Consider the following 20,308-nt stretch of genomic DNA (forward strand, 5'->3'; position numbering starts at 1 on the left):
AGTTTCTCAACAACTCAGTCTTTATAAATCAGTGTCAGTTACATAACCTCAATTGTTTCAGTTGTGATGGATTTAATAGAGATGGAAATTGAGGATGATTCTTTAAAGATGGATTCAATCAAGATGGAACCAGAGGTTGATCCATTGGACTTACAACATGACAACACATACAGATTAGAAGAGAATAAGTCTTCGTTAGAGGTAAAGTGAAAAGTCTTCCTGTTTTTTTTTTGTATTTTTTTTTGTCTAAAAGCACCAGAGGAGGATATATTTGTTATTGTTCTGAGTAATGGTTAAGAAAATCTTGCGTGAAAATACATATGCAGACATGGTGCAGAATATAAATCAGATTCTTGTACACACATCATCATATGTAAATTATTTGCACACGTAACACCTGGCTCATTATCAGTGATTGCCTGTGTCCCTAAGATCTTGTTCCCTTTTGCCTTCAATTGTCTTAGCTAACTTGTAGCCTGTGTTGAGAGAGATATACAATATCGGCATGAAGAACCAGATTGAGGGCTATCAGGAATTAAGTCAATTTTAAAACAGCCAAATAAAATCATGTTGTTGTTGTTGTTTTCTAATGCCAGGCGTTTGACAATAAAGTCATTTGACCTCTTGCACTCCAATATTCTTCAAAGATATTATCATGACCAGCAACTGAAGCACAGATTTTGAGGTGTTCCGAATCCATTTCTTGGTTTGAGTTGCACAATGGGCAGTTAGGGGACTGATATATTCCAATTCTATGCAGGTGTTTGGCCAAACAATCATGGCTGTTGCCAATCTAAATGCAGCTACAGACGATTTTCGTGGTAAATCGGGAATTAACTGTGGATTATGATGCAGAGAGTTCCATTTTCCCCTTGAGATTGTGTTATCAAATTTTGCTTGTTGAAGTCTAAGTATGTAGATTTAATAAATCTTATCACAGAGTAATACGTAGATTTAGTAACAGGTCTGTAAGTAGCAGTGCTGCCCTTCTTTGCTAATGCATTCTCATTCTCGTTTCCCAGGATTCCACAATGGGATAGTATCCACTGGAATACAATTCTTTTATTGAGTGATATTAATTGAGAGAGCATTTTTAGTTATTTCTGCTGTTTGAGATGAAGGTGTGTGTTTAGAGACTATTGATAGAATAGCTGCTTTGGAGTCTGACAATATAACTGCATTCTTAAATTTATTGATGTGGCATAGAAGATTCCTGAGACTTTCACTTATTGCAACTATTTCTCCATCAAAACTTGTTGTTCCATATCCAAGAGATCTATAAAGTGAGAAGAGACAGCACGTAACACCTGCACCGGCACCTTGTTCTCTGGAGATCAAGGATCCGTCGGTGTATAAATGAAGCCAGTTTTGTGGAGGGTACCTAATATTAATTGTCTCTAAAGACTATTTATTTATTTATTATTTTGCTAATAATTATAACATAACATATATTATATATAGAAAAAACTTTAGCTCGCCCCTGAACGAGGAGAACTCATGCTCAGGGGCGGATTCCTGAATTGAATTTGTTTCATTATTTCAGTGCTTACTTGTGATTTCAGTATTTCGTCTGTTAAATTTAGATTATATTCTATATTTAATTGAGTTAAAGGGTTTGGTTTAATTTCTAAGTTTTCTTTTAAATTTGGGATATTGATTTTCTGTTTTAATTCTTGAACCATGGATATGAAACTTTTTTGAGTTTTCGATCTACAGAGAGGACTGTCATCATCATCATCCTTCATGCATTAGGAAATTGATTCCTGTAGCAGCTACTGAAATTGGTCCATCCATCTTTTGGCTGGTCCATCCATCTTTTGGCTGGACTGTATGAATGCCAATTGTTTCCTGGTAATCTGATAAGTTTTTCATATTCAATCAGCGCTTTTTCTTCTATTGTCATTTTGATGCTGTTAATATTAGTGAGGAATCTCATGGAATCTATTGGAGTTGTTTTGATTCCACCAGTAATAAGCCTGAGAGCTTGGTTTTGAACAAATTCTGTTTCGTTTATGAAAGGCGAAGTAATTAAAATTTCTCCGCAGTATGTCAACAGTGGCTATATAAACATAAATAAAACCATTTATGTTGTCATTGTGTTCCATAGGAAGGGAATTTATCGCATCTTGAAGTGGGAGGCATGAAGGCATCATACGTGGACCAGACTTACGAAATAAAATCGGAGATAAAAGTTGAAGATTCTCCACTGCCTGTGAGCATTGCATTCGTGAAATGTGAAATTGATGTAAGTTGTTTACTTTCAGTATACAAGTAGTGAATTTTTAATATGTCAAAACCATTAACAGTGTATTATTATTTTTTTTTTGTTTCCAATAATTTGTGAACTTGGACAGTGTTCATTTTTAGATTTCAAATAGAATAATAATTTCTTAGTACGGCATATATTTCTGGTAGTTAACTGAGTACTATCTGCAATATATGGACAAAGTTATTGTGCCTAGGGACAGGATTTCATTTAACTTCACAAAATTTTCCTTTCTTGAACTGGTTATGAATTACTATGCTAGACATTCATCGATAAGGTAAAGCTGATATATACGTTTATCCAAAACTCACAAAAGATTTGGAAGTTCTCTAACTGTTTTAAGAAGTAAGTGTATAGAAAGTAATAATAATAATAATAATAATAATAATAATAATAATAATAATGATAATGATAATGATAATGATAATGATAATGATAATGATAATGATAATAATAATAATAATAATGATAATAATAATAATAATAATAATAATAATAATAATAATATTGTTCCGGAGCCGGGTATCGATCCCGGGACCTCTGGTTGAACGTATCAGCGCTCTCCCAACTGAGCTACCCGGGAGCTCCAACCGACACCGTCTCAACTTTTCCCTTTATATCCACACAACTCGCGTGGGCTGACGAAACGCCAGAGACCCACATCGAGTGCACACAAACTCTGTGTGACTTGGTTTTCTGTTAACTTACACAGTAACGTATATATTATGCAAATCTAGTCTTTCAGGTAAAGCTTCCTGTAAAGCAGATTTGAATAATTTCAAGGGAAATTTTATTTCGGATTTTGATCTGCCCTAACTCTCTTTATCTCTCACGAAACTGTCTGTTTTTTTATATAATATTTTACGAACTTCCACAATCACAAATTTCAGGTTCCATCCCTCAATTCATTTCGAGATGTTAATCTTCGAAGTCCGCTGAAACTATCTGTATTACGTATTTTATTCTCTAGCTATACTGCATAAGGCCCATTTACATTTGTGTAGGGAAGGAATTTGTCGCATTTGAAATTGACGGGCATGAAGACAGAATCCATGGAGCAGAGTTGCGATATGAAATCAGAGATGTTGACCTGATTGGCGAGCTGGTATAGTGCTGGCCTTCTATGCCCAAGGTTGCGGGTTCGATCGCGGGCCAGTCGATGGCATTTAAGTGTGTTTACTTATCACACCAACCTATGTAAATAATTATTTATTAACAATTATTTCGTTCATTGAGGAGCCCAATCTAGGCTGCCCTCAATTCAGCGTCATGTATTATATTTACATATTTAGAAATAATCTGTATAGCGCTAAATGCACTGATCGATCAATAAATTATTAAAAAAAAAATGTGTGCTTAAATGCGAAAGGCTGATGTCAGTAGATTTACTGGCATGTAAAAGACAAAATTCTGGCACACCTGGCGGCGCTGATATAACCCCTGCAGTTGCGAGTGTCATTAAATAAAACATAAAAAAAATTCCGGCACACCTGGCGGCGCTGATATAACCCCTGCAGTTGCGAGTGTCAATAAATAAAACAAAAGAATTAGAGATAAAGGTTGAAGACAGCACTTCAGATCCTATAAGATTTCCTATGGTGAAAACTGAAGTTGGTGTAAGTGGTTAAGTATCAATATACCATATACACATTAAGTATGTTAGACCTATTAACACTCTCGATTTGTATTAACTCTTTTCCCATTTTAAATTACGTTCACATATGAGACGGTTCTAATTTTAGATTATTTTAAATGATATAATAATTTGCAAATATATATTTCTGGTAGAGAACATGGAATTGTCTCGAATACATGGAGAAAATTGTGCCTAGGGGCAGGTTTCATTCTAAATTAACAAAATGTTTGTTTTCTTGTTACTGATGTAGCAATTCCTATGATAGATATTGAACAATGAGTTCAAACACGACGTAAATTTTTATACAAAACAAACAAAAGATTTGACAGTCCTCTTACTTTGTTACGAAGTGAGGTGCATTATCTATCGATGTGCTTTTTGTCTTCCTCTGTTGCTTGAGTTTATTGGTTTCCAATTTTAGATCTTTCTGATTAATCTATATTCGTCCATGCTGTTTATGTGCCCGAACCAAGGTAGTTTTGTGCCTTTATGTAGTTTATTATATCTTTGTCAGGAACTAAAAATAGATCCTGCAGTTAATTTTGTTCAACAATATCGACTTCAGTGGAAAAAACATGTCGAAAGGATGGATCGCACTAGATGGCCTAAACAGATTCTTACTTATGTACCAAGAGGAAAGAGGAAATTGGGAAGACCACAAAAGCGCTGGCATGAGACTGTAACAGATCCTGTAGGGTATAATACGTGACGGATATGATGATGATTATATGTTTGTTTTGAATTAGATTCATGTTGAATCTTTCGTACACTACTTTTAACACTTGGATATAAATAATTGATTAAATGGCGATCTTACTCGTGTTAATTATGTAAGCATGTGTGGCTTAGAGCTGTTTCGTAACTACTTTTAACACTTGAATACAAATAATTGATTAAATGGCGATCTTGCTCGTCTTAATTATGTAAGCATGTGTGGCTTACAGCTGTTTCGTAACTACTTTTAACACTTGAATATAAATAATTGATTAAATGGCGATCTTACTCGTGTTAATTATGTAAGCATGTGTGGCATACAGCTGTTTCGTAACTACTTTTAACACTTGAATATAAATAATTGATTAAATGGCGATCTTACTCGTGTTAATTATGTAAGCATGTGTGGCTTACATCTGTTTCGTAACTACTTTTAACACTTGAATATAAATAATTGATTAAATGGCGATCTTACTCGTGTTAATTATGTAAGCATGTGTGGCTTACAGCTGTTTCGTACACTACTTTTAACACTTGAATACAAACAATTGATTAAATGGCGATCTTACTCGTGTTAATTATGTAAGCGTGTGTGGCTTACAGTTGTTTCGTACACTACTTTTAACACTTGAATACAAACAATTGATTAAATGGCGATCTTACTCGTGTTAATTATGTAAGCATGTGTGGCTTACAGCTGTTTCGTACACTACTTTTAACACTTGAATATAAATAATTGATTAAATGGCGATCTTACTCGTGTTAATTATGTAAGCATGTGTGGCATACAGCTGTTTCGTAACTACTTTTAACACTTGAATATAAATAATTGATTAAATGGCGATCTTACTCGTGTTAATTATGTAAGCATGTGTGGCTTACATCTGTTTCGTAACTACTTTTAACACTTGAATATAAATAATTGATTAAATGGCGATCTTACTCGTGTTAATTATGTAAGCATGTGTGGCTTACAGCTGTTTCGTAACTACTTTTAACACTTGAATATAAATAATTGATTAAATGGCGATCTTACTCGTGTTAATTATGTAAGCATGTGTGGCTTACATCTGTTTCGTAACTACTTTTAACACTTGAATATAAATAATTGATTAAATGGCGATCTTACTCGTGTTAATTATGTAAGCATGTGTGGCTTACAGTTGTTTCGTAACTACTTTTAACACTTGAATATAAATAATTGATTAAATGGCGATCTTACTCGTGTTAATTATGTAAGCATGTGTGGCTTACAGCTGTTTCGTACACTACTTTTAACACTTGAATACAAACAATTGATTAAATGGCGATCTTACTCGTGTTAATTATGTAAGCGTGTGTGGCTTACAGTTGTTTCGTACACTACTTTTAACACTTGAATACAAACAATTGATTAAATGGCGATCATACTCGTGTTAATTATGTAAGCATGTGTGGCTTACAGCTGTTTCGTACACTACTTTTAACACTTGAATATAAATAATTGATTAAATGGCGATCTTACTCGTGTTAATTATGTAAGCATGTGTGGCATACAGCTGTTTCGTAACTACTTTTAACACTTGAATATAAATAATTGATTAAATGGCGATCTTACTCGTGTTAATTATGTAAGCATGTGTGGCTTACATCTGTTTCGTAACTACTTTTAACACTTGAATATAAATAATTGATTAAATGGCGATCTTACTCGTGTTAATTATGTAAGCATGTGTGGCTTACAGCTGTTTCGTAACTACTTTTAACACTTGAATATAAATAATTGATTAAATGGCGATCTTACTCGTGTTAATTATGTAAGCGTGTGTGGCTTACAGCTGTTTCGTACACTACTTTTAACACTTGAATACAAACAATTGATTAAATGGCGATCTTACTCGTGTTAATTATGTAAGCATGTGTAGCTTACAGCTGTTTCGTAACTACTTTTAACACTTGGATACAAATAATTGATTAAATGGCGATCTTACTCGTGTTAATTATGTAAGCGTGTGTGGCTTACAGCTGTTTCGTACACTACTTTTAACACTTGAATATAAACAATTGATTAAATGGCGATCTTACTCGTGTTAATTATGTAAGCATGTGTGGCTTACAGCTGTTTCGTACACTACTTTTAACACTTGAATATAAATAATTGATTAAATGGCGATCTTACTCGTGTTAATTATGTAAGCATGTGTGGTTTACAGCTGTTTCGTAAGTACTTTTAACACTTGAATATAAATAATTGATTAAATGGCGATCTTACTCGTGTTAATTATGTAAGCATGTGTGGCTTACAGCTGTTTCGTAAGTACTTTTAACACTTGGATACAAATAATTGATTAAATGGCGATCTTACTCGTGTTAATTATGTAAGCATGTGTGGCTTACAGCTGTTTCGTACACTACTTTTAACACTTGAATACAAACAATTGATTAAATGGCGATCTTACTCGTGTTAATTATGTAAGCATGTGTGGATTACAGCTGTTTCGTACACTACTTTTAACACTTGAATACAAACAATTGATTAAATGGCGATCTTACTCGTGTTAATTATGTAAGCATGTGTGGCTTACAGCTGTTTCGTACACTACTTTTAACACTTGAATACAAATAATTGATTAAATGGCGATCTTACTCGTGTTAATTATGTAAGCATGTGTGGCTTACAGCTGTTTCGTACACTACTTTTAACACTTGAATACAAACAATTGATTAAATGGCGATCTTACTCGTGTTAATTATGTAAGCATGTGTGGCTTACAGCTGTTTCGTACACTACTTTTAACACTTGAATACAAACAATTGATTAAATGGCGATCTTACTCGTGTTAATTATGTAAGCATGTGTGGCTTACAGCTGTTTCGTACACTACTTTTAACACTTGAATACAAACAATTGATTAAATGGCGATCTTACTCGTGTTAATTATGTAAGCATGTGTGGCTTACAGCTGTTTCGTACACTACTTTTAACACTTGAATACAAACAATTAATTAAATGGCGATCTTACTCGTGTTAATTATGTAAGCATGTGTGGCTTACAGCTGTTTCGTACACTACTTTTAACACTTGAATACAAACAATTGATTAAATGGCGATCTTACTCGTGTTAATTATGTAAGCATGTGTGGCTTACAGCTGTTTCGTACACTACTTTTAACACTTGAATACAAATAATTGATTAAATGGCGATCTTACTCGTGTTAATTATGTAAGCATGTGTGGCTTACAGCTGTTTCGTACACTACTTTTAACACTTGAATACGAACAATTGATTAAATGTCGATCTTACTTGTGTTAATTATGTAAGCGTGTGTGGCTTACAGCTGTTTCGTACACTACTTTTATCACTTGAATACAAACAATTGATTAAATGGCGATCTTACTTGTGTTAATTATGTAAGCATGTGTGGCTTACAGCTGTTTCGTACACTACTTTTAACACTTGAATACAAACAATTGATTAAATGGCGATCTTACTTGTGTTAATTATGTAAGCATGTGTGGCTTACAGCTGTTTCGTAAGTACTTTTAACACTTGAATATAAATAATTGATTAAATGGCGATCTTACTCGTGTTAATTATGTAAGCATGTGTGGCTTACAGCTGTTTCGTAAGTACTTTTAACACTTGAATATAAATAATTGATTAAATGGCGATCTTACTCGTGTTAATTATGTAAGCATGTGTGGCTTACAGCTGTTTCGTAAGTACTTTTAACACTTGGATACAAATAATTGATTAAATGGCGATCTTACTCGTGTTAATTATGTAAGCATGTGTGGCTTACAGCTGTTTCGTACACTACTTTTAACACTTGAATACAAACAATTGATTAAATGGCGATCTTACTCGTGTTAATTATGTAAGCATGTGTGGCTTACAGCTGTTTCGTACACTACTTTTAACACTTGAATACAAATAATTGATTAAATGGCGATCTTACTCGTGTTAATTATGTAAGCATGTGTGGCTTACAGCTGTTTCGTACACTACTTTTAACACTTGAATACAAACAATTGATTAAATGGCGGTCTTACTCGTGTTAATTATGTAAGCATGTGTGGCTTACAGCTGTTTCGTACACTACTTTTAACACTTGAATACAAACAATTGATTAAATGGCGATCTTACTCGTGTTAATTATGTAAGCATGTGTGGCTTACAGCTGTTTCGTAACTACTTTTAACACTTGAATACAAACAATTGATTAAATGGCGGTCTTACTCGTGTTAATTATGTAAGCATGTGTGGCTTACAGCTGTTTCGTACACTACTTTTAACACTTGAATACAAATAATTGATTAAATGGCGATCTTACTCGTGTTAATTATGTAAGCATGTGTGGCTTACAGCTGTTTCGTACACTACTTTTAACACTTGAATACAAACAATTGATTAAATGGCGGTCTTACTCGTGTTAATTATGTAAGCATGTGTGGCTTACAGCTGTTTCGTACACTACTTTTAACACTTGAATACAAACAATTGATTAAATGGCGATCTTACTCGTGTTAATTATGTAAGCATGTGTGGCTTACAGCTGTTTCGTAACTACTTTTAACACTTGAATACAAACAATTGATTAAATGGCGATCTTACTCGTGTTAATTATGTAAGCATGTGTGGCTTACAGCTGTTTCGTACACTACTTTTAACACTTGAATATAAATAATTGATTAAATGGCGATCTTACTCGTGTTAATTATGTAAGCATGTGTGGCTTACAGTTGTTTCGTACACTACTTTTAACACTTGAATATAAACAATTGATTAAATGGCGATCTTACTCGTGTTAATTATGTAAGCATGTGTGGCTTACAGCTGTTTCGTACACTACTTTTAACACTTGAATATAAATAATTGATTAAATGGCGATCTTACTCGTGTTAATTATGTAAGCATGTGTGGCTTACAGTTGTTTCGTACACTACTTTTAACACTTGAATACAAACAATTGATTAAATGGCGATCTTACTCGTGTTAATTAAGTAAGCATGTGTGGCTTACAGCTGTTTCGTACACTACTTTTAACACTTGAATATAAATAATTGATTAAATGGCGATCTTACTCGTGTTAATTATGTAAGCATGTGTGGCTTACAGTTGTTTCGTACACTACTTTTAACACTTGAATATAAACAATTGATTAAATGGCGATCTTACTCGTGTTAATTATGTAAGCATGTGTGGCTTACAGCTGTTTCGTACACTACTTTTAACACTTGAATATAAATAATTGATTAAATGGCGATCTTACTCGTGTTAATTATGTAAGCATGTGTGGCTTACAGTTGTTTCGTACACTACTTTTAACACTTGAATACAAACAATTGATTAAATGGCGATCTTACTCGTGTTAATTATGTAAGCATGTGTGGCTTACAGCTGTTTCGTACACTACTTTTAACACTTGAATATAAATAATTGATTAAATGGCGATCTTACTCGTGTTAATTATGTAAGCATGTGTGGCTTACAGCTGTTTCGTACACTACTTTTAACACTTGAATATAAATAATTGATTAAATGGCGATCTTACTCGTGTTAATTATGTAAGCATGTGTGGCTTACAGCTGTTTCGTACACTACTTTTAACACTTGAATATAAACAATTGATTAAATGGCGATCTTACTCGTGCTAATTATGTAAGCATGTGTGGCTTACAGCTGTTTCGGACACTACTTTTAACACTTGAATATAAATAATTGATTAAATGGCGATCTTACTCGTGTTAATTATGTAAGCATGTGTGGCTTACAGCTGTTTCGTAACTACTTTTAACACTTGAATATAAATAATTGATTAAATGGCGATCTTACTCGTGTTAATTATGTAAGCATGTGTGGCTTACAACTGTTTCGTAACTACTTTTAACACTTGAATATAAATAATTGATTAAATGGCGATCTTACTCGTGTTAATAATGTAAGCATATGTGGCTTACAGCTGTTTCGTAACTACTTTTAACACTTGGATACAAATAATTGATTAAATGGCGATCTCACTCGTGTTAATAATGTAAGCATGTGTGGCTTACAGCTGTTTCGTAACTACTTTTAACACTTGAATACAAACAATTGATTAAATGGCGATCTTACTCGTGTTGATTATGTAAGCATGTGTGGCTTACAGCTGTTTCGTAACTACTTTTAACACTTGAATATAAATAATTGATTAAATGGCGATCTTACTCGTGTTAATTATGTAAGCGTGTGTGGCTTACAGCTGTTTCGTAACTACTTTTAACACTTGAATATAAATAATTGATTAAATGGCGATCTTACTCGTGTTAATTATGTAAGCATGTGTGGCTTACAGCTGTTTCGTAACTACTTTTAACACTTGAATATAAATAATTGATTAAATGGCGATCTTACTCGTGTTAATTATGTAAGCATGTGTGGCTTACAGCTGTTTCGTAACTACTTTTAACACTTGAATATAAACAATTGATTAAATGGCGATCTTACTCGTGTTAATTATGTAAGCGTGTGTGGCTTACAGCTGTTTCGTAACTACTTTTAACACTTGAATATAAATAATTGATTAAATGGCGATCTTACTCGTGTTAATTATGTAAGCGTGTGTGGCTTACAGCTGTTTCGTAACTACTTTTAACACTTGAATATAAATAATTGATTAAATGGCGATCTTACTCGTGTTAATTATGTAAGCATGTGTGGCTTACAGCTGTTTCGTAACTACTTTTAACACTTGAATATAAATAATTGATTAAATGGCGATCTTACTCGTGTTAATTATGTAAGCATATGTGGCTTACAATTGTTTCGTAACTACTTTTAACACTTGAATACAAATAATTGATTAAATGGCGATCTTACTCGTGTTAATTATGTAAGCATGTGTGGCTTACAGCTGTTTCGTAACTACTTTTAACACTTGAATACAAATAATTGATTAAATGGCGATCTTACTCGTGTTAATTATGTAAGCATGTGTGGCTTACAGCTGTTTCGTACACTACTTTTAACACTTGAATATAAATAATTGATTAAATGGCGGTCTTACTCGTGTTAATTATGTAAGCATGTGTGGCTTACAGCTGTTTCGTACACTACTTTTAACACTTGAATACAAACAATTGATTAAATGGCGATCTTACTCGTGTTAATTATGTAAGCATGTGTGGCTTACAGCTGTTTCGTAACTACTTTTAACACTTGAATACAAATAATTGATTAAATGGCGATCTTACTCGTGTTAATTATGTAAGCATGTGTGGCTTACAGCTGTTTCGTACACTACTTTTAACACTTGAATACAAACAATTGATTAAATGGCGGTCTTACTCGTGTTAATTATGTAAGCATGTGTGGCTTACAGCTGTTTCGTACACTACTTTTAACACTTGAATACAAACAATTGATTAAATGGCGATCTTACTCGTGTTAATTATGTAAGCATGTGTGGCTTACAGCTGTTTCGTAACTACTTTTAACACTTGAATACAAACAATTGATTAAATGGCGGTCTTACTCGTGTTAATTATGTAAGCATGTGTGGCTTACAGCTGTTTCGTACACTACTTTTAACACTTGAATACAAATAATTGATTAAATGGCGATCTTACTCGTGTTAATTATGTAAGCATGTGTGGCTTACAGCTGTTTCGTACACTACTTTTAACACTTGAATACAAACAATTGATTAAATGGCGGTCTTACTCGTGTTAATTATGTAAGCATGTGTGGCTTACAGCTGTTTCGTACACTACTTTTAACACTTGAATACAAACAATTGATTAAATGGCGATCTTACTCGTGTTAATTATGTAAGCATGTGTGGCTTACAGCTGTTTCGTAACTACTTTTAACACTTGAATACAAACAATTGATTAAATGGCGATCTTACTCGTGTTAATTATGTAAGCATGTGTGGCTTACAGCTGTTTCGTACACTACTTTTAACACTTGAATATAAATAATTGATTAAATGGCGATCTTACTCGTGTTAATTATGTAAGCATGTGTGGCTTACAGCTGTTTCGTACACTACTTTTAACACTTGAATATAAATAATTGATTAAATGGCGATCTTACTCGTGTTAATTATGTAAGCATGTGTGGCTTACAGTTGTTTCGTACACTACTTTTAACACTTGAATATAAACAATTGATTAAATGGCGATCTTACTCGTGTTAATTATGTAAGCATGTGTGGCTTACAGCTGTTTCGTACACTACTTTTAACACTTGAGTATAAATAATTGATTAAATGGCGATCTTACTCGTGTTAATTATGTAAGCATGTGTGGCTTACAGTTGTTTCGTACACTACTTTTAACACTTGAATACAAACAATTGATTAAATGGCGATCTTACTCGTGTTAATTATGTAAGCATGTGTGGCTTACAGCTGTTTCGTACACTACTTTTAACACTTGAATATAAATAATTGATTAAATGGCGATCTTACTCGTGTTAATTATGTAAGCATGTGTGGCTTACAGTTGTTTCGTACACTACTTTTAACACTTGAATATAAGCAATTGATTAAATGGCGATCTTACTCGTGTTAATTATGTAAGCATGTGTGGCTTACAGCTGTTTCGTACACTACTTTTAACACTTGAATACAAACAATTGATTAAATGGCGATCTTACTCGTGTTAATTATGTAAGCGTGTGTGGCTTACAGCTGTTTCGTAACTACTTTTAACACTTGAATATAAATAATTGATTAAATGGCGATCTTACTCGTGTTAATTATGTAAGCATGTGTGGCTTACAGTTGTTTCGTACACTACTTTTAACACTTGAATACAAACAATTGATTAAATGGCGATCTTACTCGTGTTAATTATGTAAGCATGTGTGGCTTACAGCTGTTTCGTACACTACTTTTAACACTTGAATATAAATAATTGATTAAATGGCGATCTTACTCGTGTTAATTATGTAAGCATGTGTGGCTTACAGTTGTTTCGTACACTACTTTTAACACTTGAATATAAACAATTGATTAAATGGCGATCTTACTCGTGTTAATTATGTAAGCATGTGTGGCTTACAGCTGTTTCGTACACTACTTTTAACACTTGAATATAAACAATTGATTAAATGGCGATCTTACTCGTGTTAATTATGTAAGCATGTGTGGCTTACAGTTGTTTCGTACACTACTTTTAACACTTGAATACAAACAATTGATTAAATGGCGATCTTACTCGTGTTAATTATGTAAGCATGTGTGGCTTACAGCTGTTTCGTACACTACTTTTAACACTTGAATATAAATAATTGATTAAATGGCGATCTTACTCGTGTTAATTATGTAAGCATGTGTGGCTTACAGCTGTTTCGTACACTACTTTTAACACTTGAATATAAACAATTGATTAAATGGCGATCTTACTCGTGCTAATTATGTAAGCATGTGTGGCTTACAGCTGTTTCGTACACTACTTTTAACACTTGAATATAAATAATTGATTAAATGGCGATCTTACTCGTGTTAATTATGTAAGCATGTGTGGCTTACAGCTGTTTCGTAACTACTTTTAACACTTGAATATAAATAATTGATTAAATGGCGATCTTACTCGTGTTAATTATGTAAGCATGTGTGGCTTACAACTGTTTCGTAACTACTTTTAACACTTGAATATAAATAATTGAATAAATGGCGATCTTACTCGTGTTAATAATGTAAGCATATGTGGCTTACAGCTGTTTCGTAACTACTTTTAACACTTGGATACAAATAATTGATTAAATGGCGATCTCACTCGTGTTAATAATGTAAGCATGTGTGGCTTACAGCTGTTTCGTAACTACTTTTAACACTTGAATACAAACAATTGATTAAATGGCGATCTTACTCATGTTGATTATGTAAGCATGTGTGGCTTACAGCTGTTTCGTAACTACTTTTAACACTTGAATATAAATAATTGATTAAATGGCGATCTTACTCGTGTTAATTATGTAAGCGTGTGTGGCTTACAGCTGTTTCGTAACTACTTTTAACACTTGAATATAAATAATTGATTAAATGGCGATCTTACTCGTGTTAATTATGTAAGCATGTGTGGCTTACAGCTGTTTCGTAACTACTTTTAACACTTGAATATAAATAATTGATTAAATGGCTATCTTACTCGTGTTAATTATGTAAGCATATGTGGCTTACAGCTGTTTCGTAACTACTTTTAACACTTGAATACAAATAATTGATTAAATGGCGATCTTACTCGTGTTAATTATGTAAGCATGTGTGGCTTACACCTGTTTCGTACACTACTTTTAACACTTGAATACAAATAATTGATTAAATGGCGATCTTACTCGTGTTAATTATGTAAGCATGTGAGGCTTACAGCTGTTTCGTACACTACTTTTAACACTTGAATATAAATAATTGATTAAATGGCGATCTTACTCGTGTTAATTATGTAAGCATGTGTGGCTTACAGCTGTTTCGTAACTACTTTTAACACTTGAATATAAATAATTGATTAAATGGCGATCTTACTCGTGTTAATTATGTAAGCATGTGTGGCTTACAGCTGTTTCGTAACTACTTTTAACACTTGAATATAAATAATTGATTAAATGGCGATCTTACTCGTGTTAATTATGTAAGCATGTGTGGCTTACAGCTGTTTCGTAACTACTTTTAACACTTGAATATAAATAATTGATTAAATGGCGATCTTACTCGTGTTAATTATGTAAGCATGTGTGGCTTACAGCTGTTTCGTAACTACTTTTAACACTTGAATATAAATAATTGATTAAATGGCGATCTTACTCGTGTTAATTATGTAAGCATGTGTGGCTTACAGCTGTTTCGTAACTACTTTTAACACTTGAATATAAATAATTGATTAAATGGCGATCTTACTCGTGTTAATTATGTAAGCATGTGTGGCTTACAGCTGTTTCGTAACTACTTTTAACACTTGAATATAAATAATTGATTAAATGGCGATCTTACTCGTGTTAATTATGTAAGCATATGTGGCTTACAATTGTTTCGTAACTACTTTTAACACTTGAATACAAATAATTGATTAAATGGCGATCTTATTCGTGTTAATTATGTAAGCATGTGTGGCTTACAGCTGTTTCGTAACTACTTTTAACACTTGAATATAAATAATTGATTAAATGGCGATCTTACTCGTGTTAATTATGTAAGCATGTGTGGCTTACAGCTGTTTCGTAACTACTTTTAACACTTGAATACAAATAATTGATTAAATGGCGATCTTACTCGTGTTAATTATGTAAGCATGTGTGGCTTACAGCTGTTTCGTAACTACTTTTAACACTTGAATATAAATAATTGATTAAATGGCGATCTTACTCGTGTTAATTATGTAAGCATGTGTGGCTTACAGCTGTTTCGTAACTACTTTTAACACTTGAATATAAATAATTGATTAAATGGCGATCTTACTCGTGTTAATTATGTAAGCGTGTGTGGCTTACAGCTGTTTCGTAACTACTTTTAACACTTGAATATAAATAATTGATTAAATGGCGATCTTACTCGTGTTAATTATGTAAGCATATGTGGCTTACAGCTGTTTCGTAACTACTTTTAACACTTGAATACAAATAATTGATTAAATGGCGATCTTACTCGTGTTAATTATGTAAGCATGTGTGGCTTACAGCTGTTTCGTACACTACTTTTAACACTTGAATACAAATAATTGATTAAATGGCGATCTTACTCGTGTTAATTATGTAAGCATGTGTGGCTTACAGCTGTTTCGTAACTACTTTTAACAATTGAATATAAATAATTGATTAAATGGCGATCTTACTCGTGTTAATTATGTAAGCATGTGTGGCTTACAGCTGTTTCGTAACTACTTTTAACACTTGAATATAAATAATTGATTAAATGGCGATCTTACTCGTGTTAATTATGTAAGCATGTGTGGCTTACAGCTGTTTCGTAACTACTTTTAACACTTGAATACAAACAATTGATTAAATGGCGATCTTACTCGTGTTAATTATGTAAGCATGTGTGGCTTACAGCTGTTTCGTACACTACTTTTAACACTTGAATATAAACAATTGATTAAATGGCGATCTTACTCGTGTTAATTATGTAAGCATGTGTGGCTTACAGCTGTTTCGTACACTACTTTTAACACTTGAATATAAATAATTGATTAAATGGCGATCTTACTCGTGTTAATTATGTAAGCATGTGTGGCTTACAGCTGTTTCGTACACTACTTTTAACACTTGAATACAAACAATTGATTAAATGGCGGTCTTACTCGTGTTAATTATGTAAGCATGTGTGGCTTACAGCTGTTTCGTACACTACTTTTAACACATGAATACAAACAATTGATTAAATGGCGATCTTACTCGTGTTAATTATGTAAGCATGTGTGGCTTACAGCTGTTTCGTAACTACTTTTAACACTTGAATACAAACAATTGATTAAATGGCGATCTTACTCGTGTTAATTATGTAAGCATGTGTGGCTTACAGCTGTTTCGTACACTACTTTTAACACTTGAATATAAATAATTGATTAAATGGCGATCTTACTCGTGTTAATTATGTAAGCATGTGTGGCTTACAGCTGTTTCGTACACTACTTTTAACACTTGAATATAAATAATTGATTAAATGGCGATCTTACTCGTGTTAATTATGTAAGCATGTGTGGCTTACAGTTGTTTCGTACACTACTTTTAACACTTGAATATAAACAATTGATAAAATGGCGATCTTACTCGTGTTAATTATGTAAGCATGTGTGGCTTACAGCTGTTTCGTACACTACTTTTAACACTTGAATATAAATAATTGATTAAATGGCGATCTTACTCGTGTTAATTATGTAAGCATGTGTGGCTTACAGTTGTTTCGTACACTACTTTTAACACTTGAATACAAACAATTGATTAAATGGCGATCTTACTCGTGTTAATTATGTAAGCATGTGTGGCTTACAGCTGTTTCGTACACTACTTTTAACACTTGAATATAAATAATTGATTAAATGGCGATCTTACTCGTGTTAATTATGTAAGCATGTGTGGCTTACAGCTGTTTCGTACACTACTTTTAACACTTGAATATAAACAATTGATTAAATGGCGATCTTACTCGTGCTAATTATGTAAGCATGTGTGGCTTACAGCTGTTTCGTACACTACTTTTAACACTTGAATACAAATAATTGATTAAATGGCGATCTTACTCGTGTTAATTATGTAAGCATGTGTGGCTTACAGCTGTTTCGTACACTACTTTTAACACTTGAATACAAATAATTGATTAAATGGCGATCTTACTCGTGTTAATTATGTAAGCATGTGTGGCTTACAGCTGTTTCGTAACTACTTTTAACACTTGAATACAAATAATTGATTAAATGGCGATCTTACTCGTGTTAATTATGTAAGCATGTGTGGCTTACAGCTGTTTCGTACACTACTTTTAACACTTGAATACAAATAATTGATTAAATGGCGATCTTACTCGTGTTAATTATGTAAGCATGTGTGGCTTACAGCTGTTTCGTACACTACTTTTAACACTTGAATACAAATAATTGATTAAATGGCGATCTTACTCGTGTTAATTATGTAAGCGTGTGTGGCTTACAGCTGTTTCGTAACTACTTTTAACAATTGAATATAAATAATTGATTAAATGGCGATCTTACTCGTGTTAATTATGTAAGCATGTGTGGCTTACAGCTGTTTCGTAACTACTTTTAACACTTGAATATAAATAATTGATTAAATGGCGATCTTACTCGTGTTAATTATGTAAGCATGTGTGGCTTACAGCTGTTTCGTAACTACTTTTAACACTTGAATACAAACAATTGATTAAATGGCGATCTTACTCGTGTTAATTATGTAAGCATGTGTGGCTTACAGCTGTTTCGTACACTACTTTTAACACTTGAATATAAATAATTGATTAAATGGCGATCTTACTCGTGTTAATTATGTAAGCATGTGTGGCTTACAGCTGTTTCGTACACTACTTTTAACACTTGAATATAAATAATTGATTAAATGGCGATCTTACTCGTGTTAATTATGTAAGCATGTGTGGCTTACAGCTGTTTCGTAACTACTTTTAACACTTGAATATAAATAATTGATTAAATGGCGATCTTACTCGTGTTAATTATGTAAGCATGTGTGGCTTACAGCTGTTTCGTAACTACTTTTAACACTTGAATATAAATAATTGATTAAATGGCGATCTTACTCGTGTTAATTATGTAAGCGTGTGTGGCTTACAGCTGTTTCGTACACTACTTTTAACACTTGAATATAAATAATTGATTAAATGGCGATCTTACTCGTGTTAATTATGTAAGCATGTGTGGCTTACAGCTGTTTCGTACACTACTTTTAACACTTGAATGTAAATAATTGATTAAATGGCGATCTTACTCGTGTTAATTATGTAAGCATGTGTGGCTTACAGCTGTTTCGTACACTACTTTTAACACTTGAATATAAATAATTGATTAAATGGCGATCTTACTCGTGTTAATTATGTAAGCATGTGTGGCTTACAGCTGTTTCGTACACTACTTTTAACACTTGGATACAAACAATTGATTAAATGGCGATCTTACTCGTGTTGATTATGTAAGCATGTGTGGCTTACAGCTGTTTCGTAACTACTTTTAACACTTGAATACAAATAATTGATTAAATGGCGATCTTACTCGTGTTAATTATGTAAGCATGTGTGGCTTACAGCTGTTTCGTAACTACTTTTAACACTTGAATATAAATAATTGATTAAATGGCGATCTTACTCGTGTTAATTATGTAAGCGTGTGTGGCTTACAGCTGTTTCGTAACTACTTTTAACACTTGAATATAAATAATTGATTAAATGGCGATCTTACTCGTGTTAATTATGTAAGCATATGTGGCTTACAGCTGTTTCGTAACTACTTTTAACACTTGAATACAAATAATTGATTAAATGGCGATCTTACTCGTGTTAATTATGTAAGCATGTGTGGCTTACAGCTGTTTCGTAACTACTTTTAACACTTGAATATAAATAATTGATTAAATGGCGATCTTACTCGTGTTAATTATGTAAGCATGTGTGGCTTACAGCTGTTTCGTAACTACTTTTAACACTTGAATACAAATAATTGATTAAATGGCGATCTTACTCGTGTTAATTATGTAAGCATGTGTGGCTTACAGCTGTTTCGTAACTACTTTTAACACTTGAATACAAACAATTGATTAAATGGCGATCTTACTCGTGTTAATTATGTAAGCATGTGTGGCTTACAGCTGTTTCGTACACTACTTTTAACACTTGAATACAAATAATTGATTAAATGGCGATCTTACTCGTGTTAATTATGTAAGCATGTGTGGCTTACAGCTGTTTCGTACACTACTTTTAACACTTGAATACAAATAATTGATTAAATGGCGATCTTACTTGTGTTAATTATGTAAGCATGTGTGGCTTACAGCTGTTTCGTACACTACTTTTAACACTTGAATACAAATAATTGATTAAATGGCGATCTTACTCGTGTTAATTATGTAAGCATGTGTGGCTTACAGCTGTTTCGTACACTACTTTTAACACTTGGATACAAATAATTGATTAAATGGCGATCTTACTCGTGTTAATTATGTAAGCATGTGTGGCTTACAGCTGTTTCGTACACTACTTTTAACACT

General features: G+C 33.0%; 1 protein-coding gene across 1 annotated transcript in view; it reads left to right on the forward strand.

The window, feature by feature from the left end:
• LOC138692140 (zinc finger protein 235-like) overlaps nucleotides 1–20,308 on the forward strand; it is an 81,407-nt gene that overhangs the window by 8,083 nt on the left and 53,016 nt on the right. The window contains exons 2-3 of the mRNA XM_069815133.1: nucleotides 62–201; nucleotides 2,108–2,245. The gene's annotated coding sequence lies outside the window, so the exon portion shown is untranslated. The remainder of the gene's footprint in view (nucleotides 1–61; nucleotides 202–2,107; nucleotides 2,246–20,308) is intronic.

Source organism: Periplaneta americana, chromosome 16 (genome assembly GCF_040183065.1).
Source record: "Periplaneta americana isolate PAMFEO1 chromosome 16, P.americana_PAMFEO1_priV1, whole genome shotgun sequence".
NCBI classification, from domain to species: domain Eukaryota; kingdom Metazoa; phylum Arthropoda; class Insecta; order Blattodea; family Blattidae; genus Periplaneta; species Periplaneta americana.